Consider the following 10,387-nt stretch of genomic DNA (forward strand, 5'->3'; position numbering starts at 1 on the left):
CTTGTCTGGGAATGAGGTTCTTGAGAATCTCATAGGGAATTAGCCTCAATTTTCAAGCAAGGAAAGAGCTTAAGATAAGGGGCTTCTGGACACAACAGTCCACATCTACTTTAACTTTATGTAGTTTCCAAGAAAACGACCCTGGATTCTTCCCAGACCTGATGTTGACCTCTGATTTACTTTGAATCTATCCAAACACTGCTTCATTTAAATGTCGCCCAATGCCAGCATCCCTGGTGGTCTAGTGGTTAGGATTTGGAGCTCTCTTAAATGTCGCCCAAACTCCATTCTTACCCAAAATTCTACAATAACATTTATCTTTTTGTTGTTTGGTCAAATGCCTCACAGTTTTTCTGTGTGATCTCCCTCATTGCAAGTAATCTGACTTTGTCAAACTATACGTTGGCCCCTTGTGCCTATAGACTGGTTGGGCAAGGGCAAACGACACTTCTCCAAAGGGGTTGTTCTAATGTTTTAAAGATAAAATAGGTGCTCCTAATCTACTTCTCTCATAAGCACCTTCTGCTTTTCCTTCACAGTATATTGTATCCTTCAAGACCTCAAGGCAATGCAATAATTTGAACAAATATTGAGTTTAAAACATTAACAAGTTATATTTGTTCTACTCCACTGATAGTTTTGTAAAGTTGAAAGCACTCTAAATGCCCTGTTACTCCTTTCACTGGAGACTTAACGTTATTAGTTGTTAAGTCCCAAAGCCTGATGGAGGAGGGGGAAAGCTGAAGGGTCAAGAATGAGAACAGTAGAAAGAGGTAAAATGACTGAAATGAAACTATAATTTTGGGTTACTTCTGAAGCCTAAAAACTACCAAGTAGCCACTCAGTAACTATCTGTCAAATAAATGAATGAATATATGTGCCACTAAGCAAAATCACTTTAATATATGTATATTTAACATTCAATTTCTCATAAGGCTGTTATTTGCATCTTGAGGATAAAAATTCAAAAATAGTGTGTCCAGCTCTTGACATTGGATAATGTGGACACATATTTATCTTATGCCTGTCACCTTTCCTTTCTGACAAGTTTCTACTCTGCTCTATCACGGTAAAACAACCACGCTAGGCTGACGGGCCTCTTATCACTTTACACTTTCCTCACCCCCTCTGTCCTGTGACTTTTGGTATTTTGTTTAATCCTAAATACTCCACTTATTGCTCATGTCAAAAACAGATACCTTATCATTGGAATTTGATCTGAGGGCAGAAACTCCACTGCAGTAATTAGTTCAAATATTAAGAATCAAGAAAAACGTTTTTAAAAGAAATACCAGCTATCCATCATCTAAATCCTAAATCATCAACTATTTTTATCCATTCTCCTTTACAATTTTGAGTTTCTTAAAAATGTTTTATTGTATTCCTATGCAAAACAGAGGTAACAAATAAAAGTAGCCGTGTACTAAGTACCACTGCTTCTTGCTTCAAAGAAAGCATGGTAGATTTGCTATTACTTGCAAGACATACATGTAAAATATACATGAAATATTCTAGTTGTATGAGTAATAAAAATTACAAAAACTTCAATAAATAAAATGTGTGCCTAATGTATAATGTAGCAATGTTCTTACAAAGAAGTTTTTAAAAAATGGAATCTTCTTTTAAGAGCTTCTAAGGTTTGTGAACTTTAAAATACCCAACACAGAAATCTCTGGTTGTCTACTGCTTTCCTGAATTCTTGTCTGCACTATAGCCTAGCTATCCTGAATAAAGAAAATTGTCCAACCTAATGTTTCTTTCTGCTTGCTTTATTTTGCTCAGACTTTCATTTTCTAGATAACAACTATCCTTACACTATTATAGGAATATAAAAATAACTCCTGACTTTTCCATTCTCTTTCAGCACATGCATATTCATACCATGACTGCATGACCTTAAATATATTAGTTAACCTCAAAGAGCCTGTTTTCTCACCTGTAAAAGAGGATAATGATACCTATCTAAAAAGGTTGTAAAGGTTTTTGAAATAAAGTCAGTAAAGGTTTTAGTACAATCCTTTGTATTTGGCAAATGAATTGTAAATTGTATATTATCTACATTATGACCTTCATCAATGTCCCCTTATTAATTTCTGATTTTAGTAATTTGAGTATACTGTCTTTTTTCCTTAGTTAATCCAGCTAAAGATTTGTTAATCCATTGGTCTTTTCAAAGAACCATTTTTTTTCCATTGATTATTTTTTTCATTTACTTCTGCTCTAATCTTATTTCCTTCCTCTTTATGGCTACAAACTCAATGAATACAATATATTCAAGAATTAATTTTTCCTCAAATGCCTAAACTCTACGAATAAAGAAGTATTTCTGAGTCCTGAGGCCAAGAGCAGTCTATTGGTTAGATTTACTGTTTAAATCCTTATGGACAGCTCTCAAATAATTCACAACAGAATATTACTACGTCTTTATAAAGATATTTGGAAAAGGCAAGAGGTCGTGGACGAGAATATGTTAAGGCATCTTCTATTTTGTGAGACTTGTGCCAGACTGAAAGAGAGCAATACCATGGGCCTCCTGAGTATTTACAGGAAAAATTGAAATCTCATTTCTAGATTATCATGTCATCATGAGACATATCAGAATTTGGTCTGTTTCTGAAGAAAATAAGCAGGACAAGAACCACCTGTCATTCTATAAACACTGATTTTCCCCTCTTGAGAAAAGATCATGGCTGTAATTGACACAATTACTATAATGTGGGTTCCACAATTCTCCCCAAAGATGTAGCTCATATGTCCTTTTCTAAAGGTCTGCTCAGAAGAGTTACTTTCTCTCTGATTTTCATCTGCATCCCTTGCTTTGCTTTCACACTTCATCTTACCTGACCCAGGATGCCCTCCATTACCAGATACCTCATCCAACCCACCTACCCAGTGCTTCCTATGTTTCAGAATTATGATTTTTCTGAGTTAGAGACTCATGATCATATCTAAGGAGATGGGATTTTCTGTTAAAAAAAAAACAAAACAAAACAAAACAAAAAAAAAACAAAACTTCAGCAGAAATCGAAAAGCTCGAAAAGACATCCTTTAGTAGGGGTGTCGAACTCAATCAGAGAAGGGGCCAAAATCTAAAATCCAGCCTAAATCGAGGGCTGAATGGTTTACTGAACAGTCATAAACTGTCATTGTGATGGAAACGCAGCGGAGTGCAGTGATGACAGCGCGGTGCGGGCCACATTGCAAGGCCTGGAGGGACGGATTTGGCCCACGGGCCTTGTGTTTGACACATGTGGTTTAGACTAAGGGGTAGTTAGTCTAAAGTTTAGACTAAGGGGTTGTTAATGGATACTTACCTGAATTGGGAGGCTTTCTACAGAAAATAATGAAACACTGGTTTAAGCAATAAAGACATTTACGGTATTACCTTTGAAAAGAAGCCCATAGTTGGAATACTCCAGGTTTAATTCATCAGCTCAATAGCATCATCAAGGACTCAGGTCTTTCCACTTTCTTCTGAGTCATTTCATTGTGTTGGCTTTGTTTTTAAGTTGTCTCCTCTGTGGTTGCAAGATGGCTGCAGCAGGTGTCCAGGACAATTGCCTTTTCCTTGTGTGGATCTTCCTTTCACATTTTAAGAATGAAATTTTTAAAGATTATATTTAAAAATTTTGGCATCTCCGTGCTGTTAATCTATTTCATCTTTTCGAATCAAATCACCAATAGTATCTATTAAAATTAAAATGTCTGTGTAAAATAATTTATTTTAGTAAGATTCATGGAACAGTTGCTGAGTGAACTAGGGATTTTTAGGATTGGGGTGAGGAGAGGAGTGTAGACTATTGGAAGGTGAGAAGCTAGTAGGCTTAAATCCAGTGGGAACAGTTTAGACCCAAGAACAAAAGGTTTGAGCTAGGACTTCTTGGCCTCTTAATTTCTTCTCTTTTTTTTTTTTTTTTTTTTTTTTTTTTTTTTTTTTTTTTTTTTTTTTTTTACCACCTTCTAAAAGATTTGTATTCTATAACTTGTTTTGGCTCACCTTTCTTAATCTCATAATCTCATTCCATCAATAACAACTATTGCACCACCTCACAATATTCATTTTAAGCATTTTATTCAAAGGACATCATCTTCTTTCCTTCCAGCATATTTTATTGTGCAAACTGCAATATTCCTGTGGCTCAATAAGATCTCCAATTCACTGACTCTGTAAAGTGTTGACTGTTAAGCATCCCATCATTTGTCTCTTTCATTGTTCGGTGGCCAGAATTAAGTCACATGCTCTTTTGAAACCAAAACCGGTAAGAAAAATATAGGATTGGTTTAAAACAATCATGATTTTTTTCCTGATTTGGAGATAGAGAGATCTTCTTCGAATACCTACACCTAGAATCCAAGGCAAAAGGAAGAATAAATGTTGGATAGTTAACCAATAGTAACTGTATAGCAATAGTGTTAACGTTTATGCTTTTAGTCCTAGCTATGTGACAGTTTTTGAAGTCACTTTTCATTTGTCAAGAATAAGGTAGGTATCAGGAAAAGAAACACAAAAATAGCTGTTTTTATCAATCACATTCTAGAACTGGTTCTACTAAATTCTTGTTGGATGACTTTAAGTAAGGCATCTGACCTCTGTTTGTCTTAATTTCCACATTCACAACATGATATAAATATCTGTCATGGGATAGCTGGAAAGATAATTACACTGCATAAATGCAAAGCAGTATCATTTCCACATCTTAGCTGCCCACACTGCCTGTTTATTCTATTTTCATGTATTCATTCAGGTATACATCTTTTCAACAAATAGTTGCTGACAGTCTACTTAAAGTTAGATATTGGATGAATACTTTGGAATCAAAAAGTTTTCATCATGGCCCCTATATCTAAAGTATTAACCAATGAATTACTTAGCAGAAACTGTTTTAACTCTTGGAGTATAGAATCAATAAGGCAGTGTAAGATGTAATACAAGAAAGATAAAGTGGGGTAATGAGAGGTGTTGTGTAATCATAATGATTGCTTCAACTGGAATGTGAACTGTCCTGTTTACAAAAGTGCCTGCAGCCAAATGTGTGAATCCACAGGTGCCTACATTGCTTTTCTTAGCTTACGTATTGTTTGGTTTTAATATTTACTGTATGTAATATAGGCAAAGCAATGATATGGATTTAATAAATAATAAATTTTATAATAAAATAGTGAACAAAAACTGAAAGAAGATTGGTTCATGCCTGAGACAACATGAAATTGACATTAATGGACTAAGGAAAAAAACAGCTTTCCTGATGAACTAATAAAGAACTGTTCTGAAAGCTCTTCATTGTTTGGAATGACAAGGAAACATTGATGACTTTAAACTCAGCTAACTAACCGGTTGTCTTAAGAACCCAATAGCCCAAAGAGATTTTTCAATTTTGGGAATTTTTTCTCACATTTCAGAAAAATGTAAGATGTTAAAACACAATTACTTTTTTTTTTTTTTCCTATGCTTGTTCTTAAAAAAAATACAAGGGATAAGAGGGATTTTTTTTTTTTTTTTTTTTTTTTTTTTACCAGGATTTGGAATCCATTATTTATCTTTGTGATGGGATAACAATATATTTTGGATGAAGGGGATTTCTGGAGGAAATTATGTTTCTGAGCAACAATGCTGGCTTGTGTAGGAAAGTAATAATATGACAAGATTAGAAAGTAAATAGCTTCAGTTTACCCTATTAAATGGGAATAGCAAATCATTAAAATAATTTAAACTTACCATAATTTTGTATCTGGTTTCTCAAACAGTTTTGTGGATTTAGAACCAGCATTTGATGGGAAGGAAAAATTCCCAACCTCAAAGTCCTCCTAGGATGTGTCAGGCCACCAGAAGAAAAGTTTGTCACTACAAAATAACTCCCTTAGCAGGGTAAAACTATATGTCAAGTTTATAGCTTTGGTGTGGTTCAGGGGAGTTTTATTCATAAGTTGAAACAATTTACAACTCTGCTTAGCTTTGATATCTGGGGAACAATTGTGGTTCCTTTTGAGCAAAGGTATCTTGTAGTCTGCGAAGCTTGTGATCTACTCAGCCTCCATTCAAGCAAGGTTGAAGGGACTGCTGTTGAAGCAAGAATCACTCCAGCCCTGTCCATGCACATGGGCCACTCTTCTGTTGCCTTCTTCTACTGCAATAATAAAAAGTACTATATCAATAACTGGCAAAGAAAAGATAAAATGTTAGGGAAGTAAGATGCTGGAATTAAGACCTTCTTGGCCTACAGAGAAACTTAGTTGCTTAATGTAGTTGTGAGATAACCCATATCTATGAAAAACTGGCCTTTTTTTTTTTTTTTCAGTTTACTTGATTAAAGGAAAAGTGATAATAAGAAACACTCTAATGCTCCTTAAAAGTAACTCGGGGCCAGGAACTATACATAAAGTCTTTATGTAAATTGTCCAATTTAATCCTCTCAACAATCCATGACATAGGTTTATCCCCACTGTACAAAGGAAAACAAATGGAGGCAACAGAGTTTAACTTACTCAAGATCTCACAGATATTAAGGATGAAGCTGGAATTCAGATACCAGAAAGTCTAACTTCAGAAACTGAGTTCTTACTTTACATAGACAGCCTTTCCTTTTCCCCTCATAATTTAGCTTTTTCCTTTATTGTTTCTTCACCAGAAAAACCATCTTTTAAAATAAATATTTTAAAAGTACAGTAGAAAGCTGTAACTTAAAATACCATATATGACATCACGCAATCTTAAGACAAAATACCTATTTTAGAAGTCCTATGAATAATCTGGCAAAAATAATTACCCTATTCTTTAATGTAGTTGATTGAATAAAAAAAAATTCTACTTAAGACAAGTTGAAATAATGTAGGAAAACAGACTTCAACTTTTTCCTTTTCATTCTGAAAGGTATAACAGATTCAAGTGTTATATTCTCAGATCCTCAGAGCTGACCATCCAACTTTTAACATATTTCTTGTTTCTCTCAAATCATTTCCCATTTCTCTCAATTGCAAATCTATGCCATTTCCAAATTCCATAAGATTTAACTCTCATTCCATTTCTTCAGACAAGTTTTTGCCTACTGCATCACTGAAAAAAACAAACAAACAAAAAACTGAGGCTACCAGGCTTGAAATCCAGGAATTCTCTCCTACTGGACTAACAGATTTACCCATATACATCCTTTCCAATCTCCCCTCAGGTCTTCTCTCCTTCTGGTTCAAATCAAATTCTAGCAGTGCTCTTGGTTCCATTTCCTCCCATCTCTTTAAGGAACCTGAGTCATTAATTTTCTATCATATCATTTGTGCTGTTGTAGATTTGCCAAATACACTACTACCATACCCACAACTTCTTATGAGGGAGAGCAATCCATCCATAGTTTTTGCAAAAGAGCAGCTATATTTTATACCATGTAAATTCTATGTACCAACTAATTGGACAATGTGGGCAACTATTTCAAAGGGTAGCTAACTTATAGGCTGGCCAAAGAATTAAGACATGTTCCTGTCATGAAAAGATAAGCAGGGTCTGTCAGTTTCTTAAAACTTCTCAAAAGTGCTCACTGCTTTAAGCATGAGACCCATCTTTAAGTGAGGTGATTTTTTATTATTAAAAAAGTTTTGAAATGATCTTTGATGCATGTCTTGTCCGTGAATGTCATTCACTTTGATGTGGAAGCAAGTTTATATCGTATAGTTGCTAGAACGCTAAGAATGTTAATATTGGAATAATAATGTTGAACATTATTAATGATAAGAATACAACTCACAGAAGCCTATTTTATGGGTTTTAAATACATCATCTTAATACTATTGTAATTAACCAGTTATTATTAACAGGAAAGGAGCCAAGGGAAGATCTGCCCAATGACATAGGTATGTCATTGGGCAGATCTTCGCTAGGAAGCTACTACACTCCCCACGGGACCAACAAAGGGGAGATAGGCGCCTGCCCAGTAAGTGGGACATAGGGAAGGTGCTTACTCTCAGTCACACCTTGAGAACAAAATGGGCATGGCCACTACAAGAGTGCAGAATTTGGGATATTTAATTTCCTAAACAAAGAAATTTGCTCTCTTGGGCTCTTGGCACTCTTACTGCTTTGGGGACTCTTGGGACTTGTGTGACTCTGGGTTTGTAGGGCTACCTTGCATTTGCCTACATGGTCCACGGCCATGCAGCCCCCACACACAATGGACTAATAGACTGCAACTAGCCTGATGCTGAACCGGACCCAGCTCCAACATGGAAAGGAAACTGGACACTGGCTCTGCTTCTAGCTTTACTAAAACCCCAACTATACTTCCATGACTGAACTAAGAGAAATGGGATTTTGGAAATGGAGAAATCTAATTCCACAAAAATAAAGCTTTCTACCATATCTCAGCCTCCCATGGGGGCCTCCAGAAATGCTTATCCCAATGGTAACCCAAGTACCCAACTCCCATTAACAATGGAGAAAGATCACTCATGTTTTTTTTCTGATTACAATCTCTGATTCTTACAATAATTATATGGTGTAGTTCCAATATTCCTAATTTTCAGATAAAGAACCTAAGGCTAAGATCACTCAGTTAATGTGTGTGGCTGAGCTTGGAGTCTGGATCCAAAGTTTATGTCCTCTTTATACTATATCTGTTTTTGTTTTTTTCTAACCAAAAGTATAAAGGCATTGCTTAATTTTATCTTATCATTTGTCATCTTGGCTTGGCATCAAAATAACTGAAGTTGGTCTCTGTGTGTGTGTGTGTGTGTGTGTGTGTGTGTATGCCACTCACAGTGTTCTTGGTAACTTGGGTAATAAGAATCCAAGAAGGTGATATAAGGTTTTTCCACCTCACTCTTGTAGGAAAAAACAAAGGTTCCCTGCTGGAGGGGCTAAGAAATGTCATATCCTGCCTTGGCCGGTTTGGTTTAGTGGATAGAGCCTCAGCCTGCAGACCACAGGGTCCAAGTTCAATTCTGATCAAGGGCATGTACCTAGGTTGCAGGCTCCTCCCTGGCCAGGGCCCAGGAGGCAACCAATCGAAGTGTCCCTCTCACATTGATGTTTCTATCTTTCCTTCACTCTTCCATCCTCTCTAAAAATTAATGGAAAATATCCTCAGGTGAGAGTAAAATAAAAATAATGAAAGAAATGTCATATCCTATGAAAGAGACATCATGAAAATGCCTATAGAAAGTTATCATTTTTTTTCTATGGGGAAGGGAATGGAGTCTGTGTTGATGAAAATGCCTTGGTGGCTGCAGTGGCTGGCAGTGGCAGCAGCAGCAGGGTAATGGGGGTGGCGCCTTCCCCTGATCAGCCTGTCGCCTAAGCCATCAGTAAGACATCCCTTGAGGGCTTCTGGACTGTAAGAGGAGGCAGGCTGGACTGAGGAGACCCCTGCCTCTCCCCCCCTACTACCGCCCCCCCCCCCCCACACACACACACACACGAATTTCCTGCACTGGGACTCTAGTGAGTATATAAACAGCATAAAATTAACAGATGAGTGATTAAAGGAAAAATAAAATCAAGCTAGGGCCAAATATCAAATGCATGATATAGGTTCTGTAAATAGTTAGGGTCTGTAAAGATTGCTTCACTGGGAAGGAGTGATGCCTTTGGAAGACTTGATAGTTTCTTCATAGGTTAACGTTTAGAGGCACACCCCTCTGGATCAGAGAGGCACTTAAGGACAGAGTAAGCATGGAGATGACTTGCCAAGAGCAGTTTACTAGTGCCTTTGAAGGAAAAGCTACACTTACAAAGACTGACCTAAACTTCAACACTTACATTTTTTTCCAACTGGCCCATAAACTGGGGTTCAAGTGGAGAAAATAAGATATTGTTCAGAGTTACGATTGGGGGTGGGGTTGGGGTGGGGGAGTGTCAAAGATTTCTGAGCAATAACCAACAAACAAAAAAAAACCTAGCTGCTGATGTGAGTCATTTTGCATCGAGTTTGAACTTCTAACAGTGGCAGAGCTTGTTTGCTTCACATAAGCAGATGAACTCACATTTAAAAACGGAGTAAATCTGTTGGGCCATGACTCAATGCACCCAAATGATCCGGATCTTACTCTCTAGCCTTCAGGATCAACACACACAATAATACTCCTGGGGTGCGGCCTCACATATTAGTCAGCATTGCTGGTCTGGGTCAAGAGACCAAACCAAACGCTAAGGAATTAAATTTCCTGGAGAACTGAGCCTCCTTCCAGGTTCTCCTCCGCCTTGCTGTGAATTGTTTGTGTACAAACACCTAGGGCACATGTGTCAAACACAAGGCCCGCGGGCCAAATCCATCCCGCCAGGCCTTGCAATGTGGCCCGCACCGCGCTGTCATCACTGCACTCTGCTGCGTTTCCATCACAATGACAGTTTATGACTGTTCAGTAAACCATTCGGCCCGCGATTTAGGCTGGATTTTAGATTTTG

At 37.1% G+C, this 10,387-nt stretch overlaps 1 long non-coding RNA gene across 2 annotated transcripts; it reads right to left on the reverse strand.

Annotated features, from left to right (window-relative positions):
• Positions 1-3,567: 3,567 nt before the first annotated feature.
• On the reverse strand, positions 3,568-10,215 carry LOC118719256. Of its 2 annotated transcripts, none has more exons than XR_004988075.2 (3): positions 9,967-10,215; positions 5,717-6,125; positions 3,568-3,687 (listed from the first exon to the last, which is right to left on the reverse strand). It is a non-coding gene; the product is annotated as an uncharacterized LOC118719256 (long non-coding RNA). The 2 variants fall into 2 exon arrangements; XR_004988076.2 differs by lacking the exon at positions 9,967-10,215 and adding an exon at positions 9,743-9,888.
• Positions 10,216-10,387: the final 172 nt, after the last annotated feature.

The sequence above is a fragment of the Pipistrellus kuhlii genome, unplaced genomic scaffold (genome assembly GCF_014108245.1).
Source record: "Pipistrellus kuhlii isolate mPipKuh1 unplaced genomic scaffold, mPipKuh1.p scaffold_m20_p_15, whole genome shotgun sequence".
Classification (NCBI taxonomy): Eukaryota; Metazoa; Chordata; class Mammalia; order Chiroptera; family Vespertilionidae; genus Pipistrellus; species Pipistrellus kuhlii.